Genomic DNA, 5,681 nt, shown 5'->3' on the forward strand with positions numbered 1-5,681 from the left:
TGTTGCTAACTTGCTATGAACAACTTGCTTGAGATGATAGGGTCACAAATGAAGTGGTAGTCAACTTTTATGTGCTTAAAGCGGATTTGAAACAAATGATATGCTGTCAAGTTGAAGCACTAAGCATTATCATAGTTTACAGTAAATTGATAGCGAAATAACACGCTAGATTGCATATAGAGTGGAGGTGAGGGTTGGGGGTGGAGCCAGCCTCTCTACCCTTTTTAGTAGTTATTTATTTATTTATTTTTTTATGGCATATACGTGGCATGATGACATGGTTTTTTTTTATAATACAAGTGACACAATTTTATTGGTTTTATGTGAAAAGGGTGGTAGCTGGCACTTCAATACTTGATAGAAAAATTGACAAAATGACCTATATATTTGTTACATTATCAAAACTTAGATCCTTATTTGTCAAAATTATAAGTTCATGGTCCTTATCTATCACAAGGTCAAAAATCAAGATGGGCATTGGCCAATTTCCCTAAATTTTACAAACCTAGGTTTTGTTTGGATGTCCTACTTTGGTGGACGAGAGAGGGAGGGAGGGAGCACTTGTTTGTGAGTGAGACTGACTTTCCACGTTTTAACAAGTTAACACATTGATGAGGGAAGGCTCCACTTACTTTCTACGAAATGAAGCTTTACTTTTATGGACGCAATGGGAAATAGGATTAAAGTATTCCTAACGGATATGACTATTTTTGCAAAGATGAGTGCTCACAAAAATATTTTAAGACTGGTAGGATGTTGTCTCGAGATTTCAATTCCAACTTTAGGGTTTGAATATGCTCAAAATGGAGTCCTTGCCAATCGAATTTATACCTCTCGACGACAAGGCACGTCCACAGTATGGTAGAGTAGGTTAAAGATTGTAAGACAGATTGCTCATGCAATTTCTTATCTCCACACCGCATTCTCCAGACCCATCATCTATAGAGATATAAAACCACAAAATATCTTCTTAGACCAGCATGATGTTCCCAAACTTATAGGTTTTTCACTTTCCATTTCAATTCTCGAGGGTGAAACTGACGTGGAAGATGAGGTGTGTGGGACTGTGGGTTTCTTATGCCCTAGCTATTAGACTAAGAAAAGAGTAATTGAGAAAAAACGATGTCTTTAGCTTCGGTATGGTTCTGTTTCAGCTTTTAACTGGACAAGATAATTTCAATCTATGGACATTAGCTTCCAAAAACAATGGCATGTTGGGGAATTGTTTTTCTCATGAACATAAAGAGTTGATGAATTATTTGAGAAACCGTGCTTTAAATGAGATCGGGGATCTTGCAATCCTGGCAGAGGAGGAGGAGCTGGTGTGGAGCAACAATTGCAAGCTGTGCGGTAGCTTAGTCTCACATGCATAGAGGTCGATCCAGAGATAAGGCCAACAATGATGGATGTTACAAAAGAACTTAGACGGATTGAGAGGTTCATCGCATAATTGTTTTCTCACTTGGCCCATCTAACTCTTCCCATCATGAGTCAATTTATATTATGTTTTTGTTTTATGGTTAATTTTGAACCTCGTTTCGTTTGAAATCTAAGTTTGTATGTACTTGACATCTTCATTCTGTCTAAGTTTGACTTGAATTTATCATAGGTTGTTAATTTGTTGATTCTGTTCTTGTAATTTTCAATTGTCTCTATCTTTTCAAAAGAAGAAAAACAAAAGTTAATTATGCAGTTGAATTTGATATCATTTTAGTTTTTAGAACTTGTACTGAGCTTATATATTATCTTGTGATCTCATATGTGTTGTTTATGTTTCCAAGCCTATTTGTTGTCTTTGCTATAAACTTAATTTCATTTTGGATAGAATATGATAATATTTAATGGCAACGGAGTAATTATTTGAAAGAAAGAAAACAAGAAGAAGAAACGAAGAGTAGCTAGCGGGGGCCTTGCAAATGGCAAGGTACCCATGGCTAGCTAGATTGCAGAAATGACTGTTAATTTGGAAGTATCTTTTTAAATTCTACATGGAAGTTAAAAGTAAATGCCATGCTAGCATGTTGCTACATGACAATTTTTGAAATTAACTTTGATCCCAACAATTCAGTCAAATTACCTTAATTTAAAGTGATATTACTGGGACCCAACATGGTGGGTGGTGCTTCACTCATGGAGATTTTGATAAAGCCTGCATAATTGAAGACGAATAGATTGGAGAGAGAGAGAGAGACTTTACGCGTAGAACATTAATGGCGGGGACCCGTCTCCGCTTACTTTCCACGAAATCTCCCTCTACTCTTGTCGACGTTAAATAAGGGGAAAGGGGATTAAAGCTAGGCCACAATATTCAAGCCCTACAGAGCGGAGAGACAGAGAGAAGGGGAAGGATGCTACCGAAGAAGCTGGTTGCTGCTCTTGTAGAAAAGAGAGTGGAAAAGAGAGAGAGAAAGAGAGCATTTCATGAGAATGGAGGGCTTGTATTGGAGAGGCTGGTTGCCTCTTGTAATGGAAGGCCTATTCCCATCCGCACCTTCGCCTATAAAGAGCTTCTCTTGGCAACCAACAACTTTCATCGTCGCCTTATTCTACATGAAGGCATGTGTTTTCATATGTACAAGGGTTCTTTTGAAGCCCGAGTACTTTCCATTAAGAATTATGATCATGTGTATGCGACCAAGAACGATGCACTAACGGATTTAGGTATTTCTGCAAAGATGAGCGCTCACAAACATATTCTGCAACTCGCAGGATGCTGTCTCGAGACTTCAATTCCGGCTTTAGTGTTTGAATATGCTCAAAATGGAGTCCTTGCCGATCGAATATTCTGCAACTCGCAGGATGCTATCTCGAGACTTCAATTCCGACAAAAAGGTACGCCCTTAGTGTGGCAGAGCAGGTTAAAGATTGTAAGGCAGATTGCTCACGCAATTTCATATGTCCACACTGCATTCTCAAGGCCCATCATCCATAGAGATATAAAGTTGAGTAATATCTTCTTAGACGAGCATGATGTTCCCAAACTTGCAAATTTTGAACTTTCCATTTCAATTCCCGAGGGTGAAACTTATGTGTCCGATCAGGTGCTGGGGACTCGTGGTTATGCATGCCCTAGCTATGTCGCTACAGGAAGGATAACGGAGAAAGCTGATGTTTATAGCTTCGGTGTGGTTATGCTAGAGATTTTAACTGGACGACCTGTATTTGATAAAAATCGCGCAACTGGAGATCATAATTTACTAGAGCTAGTAAGAAACTGTGCTATAAATGAGATTGTAGATCCTGCAATCCTAGCAGAGGATGGAGGAGTTGGTTTGGGGGAATCGCAATTGCAAGCTGTCCTGCGGCTTGCTCTCATATGCATAGAGAACGATCCAGAGATAAGGCCGACGATGGTGAATGTTACAAAAGAACTTAGGCGGATTGAGAGGTCCATCGGATGATTATTTTCTCAATTGGCCCATCTAATTTCTTCTTCCCATCAAGGGTCAATTTATAAGATATTTTGTAGTTGATTTTATTCTTGATTTTGAGCCTCGTTTCCCTTGAAATCTGAGTATGTCTTCCATTGATATCTTCAATCAGTTCAATCAGCCTGAGTTTTACTTGAATCAATTAGTGGCTGTTAGTCTATTATGTTTTGTAATTTTCGATTGTTTCTTTCTTTGTAAAATAAGAAAACAAAATTTAATTACGCAGTTAAATTTGATATCATTTTAGTTTTTAGAACTTGTATTGAGCTTATTATCTTGTGATCCCATTATTTATATGCGATGTTTATGTTTTGAAGCCTATTCGTTGCCTTTCTTATAAACTTTACTAGTGGGATGGCACATGATTGGTTCTCAGTGTTAAAATATGAGAAATGGTTAATTTACATAACACACATGTCTTCATCTTGCATGACTACGTTCAAAATTTTTTCAAAATACACTACTTTACAATTTAGTTTATGAAAGGAGAAGATGAAGCTATGGATTATTGGGTTGTCCGGAGAACAAGCTGCTTATATATATTATAGACCAAATGTTCATTAATACCCTCCAAAAAAAAAAAAAAGAAAAGTTGTTGCTTAAAGAGACTTGTAGAAATGAGGAGTGAATGTGCTGCTCCAAGAGACTAATTCCAGAAAACTTAATATGAGCAAAATTATAGATATTTCAGATTTATCAGTTATCAAAGGGAATATTAATTTCAAATGAGGTACCTAGCTAGAGCTTGGGCGCAGACATGCGTGACACTCCTGTACCTCCAGATACGGATCCAACTTTCAATTTGGGGAGGGACCAAGGGCCAAATTTTTTTAGGGAGGGACCAATTGGTAAAAAATACCTAATTTATTTTTTTTTTTCCTTAAATTTTTTTTTTTTTTGGGGGGGGGACGGGTGGCCGAAGCCACCCCGTGGCCATAGGGGTGGCAAACCACCCCCAATTGGCCCTTGGGGGTGGCAAGGGCTCAGTTGGGGTGGCTGGCCACCCCAATGTTTTATTTTTTTAATTTTAATATTTTAATATTTTTCTTTACATTTTCTTTTTTAAAAATAAATAATATTTTATTATGTATCTTGAGTGGGACACGTGTCGAGCTGGTGGCCGTTGGATAACATTGGATGGCTAGGATTTGAAGAAAACTTGATGGGCAATTTTAGCAGTATTGCTGAGAATCCCGATCCGGGAGTGGAAGTAGTTGCATGAGTTTGGGGATAAGGGAGAAAAAAAGGGAAAAGAAGAGCGGGAGTAGTTGCGTTAGTTTGAAAAATGGGGAAAGGAGAAGAAAACAAAAAGTAATTAGGTGGGTTGGTCGGCTATGATGTGGAAACAAATAATAAAAAATGCAATAATACAAGAAAAGAGAAAGATAAGGTTATTAACTTATTATCGGCAAATGGTGCGGAATCTTCCAAAACTCATCGTCTCAAAAATAATCTGTATAACTCATGTCGGCTTAAAAAGAAAATACCCAAAGGGAAGAGAAAGAATGTGTGAGGTATGTCCGGTTGCTCAAATAAGATAACTAATTCAAAGTTTATCTACCATGTTATTCTGACTAACTTTGACATATTATCACTAAGTGAAGGTTCAAATCCTCAAGACACCTTCATTTATGGATGAGTTTTCTTATTCTACTCGAGTTATTTTGATTTTGAAAATGGTGAAAGATTGTTGAAATATTTTCAAAATAAATATATACAAATATGGATATTATTTTGTGTCTTGTGAGTGTTTTTAAATGGAAGGTTTTAAAGAGCATTGAGTGAAAGTTGTCTTACATTGGAAAGGGTCCGGATCCTCTCCAGTTCATTTGAGCTGGAGAGCATCCAATTCACGGCTCAGATTTTTTTTAAAATGATCTAAGGTACAAAATCAGCCACATCATCAAACACCCAGTTAACCACGTCTAAAAGAAAACGTAAACTTTAACGGCAAATCCCTCTTCCATCCAAACCCATCCCTCGCCACTTCATCTACCAACGACTCTTTCTCCGATTGGTTTTCCCCACCACAATCTCCTTCGCCGCTGGCTTTGGCGTTCCTCTGCCATGAACAAATAACAAGGAAGAAGACTCTCTCCACTTGCTCAACACGTCGGGTCAACTTCTCCAGCTCCGGAGCTCTTTCTCTGTGATGGGTTTCTCCACCACCACCTCCTCAGTTGCTCTCTTTTGGTGTGCAATTGGCCGCAAGAAGCTCGAGTATTGCTTTTTAAATGGAAAAGTGGTATT

The 5,681-nt window shown here is 38.0% G+C and overlaps 2 pseudogenes; both read left to right on the forward strand.

Moving 5' to 3' along the window:
• The first annotated feature begins 667 nt into the window (after positions 1-667).
• Positions 668-1,450, forward strand: LOC132168486 (non-functional pseudokinase ZRK2-like; annotated as a pseudogene).
• An 889-nt stretch (positions 1,451-2,339) lies between these two features.
• Positions 2,340-3,563, forward strand: LOC132172730 (serine/threonine-protein kinase ZRK1 pseudogene; annotated as a pseudogene).
• Positions 3,564-5,681: the final 2,118 nt, after the last annotated feature.

The sequence above is a fragment of the Corylus avellana genome, chromosome 1 (assembly GCF_965113065.1).
Source record: "Corylus avellana chromosome 1, dhCorAvel1.hap1.2, whole genome shotgun sequence".
Classification (NCBI taxonomy): Eukaryota; Viridiplantae; Streptophyta; class Magnoliopsida; order Fagales; family Betulaceae; genus Corylus; species Corylus avellana.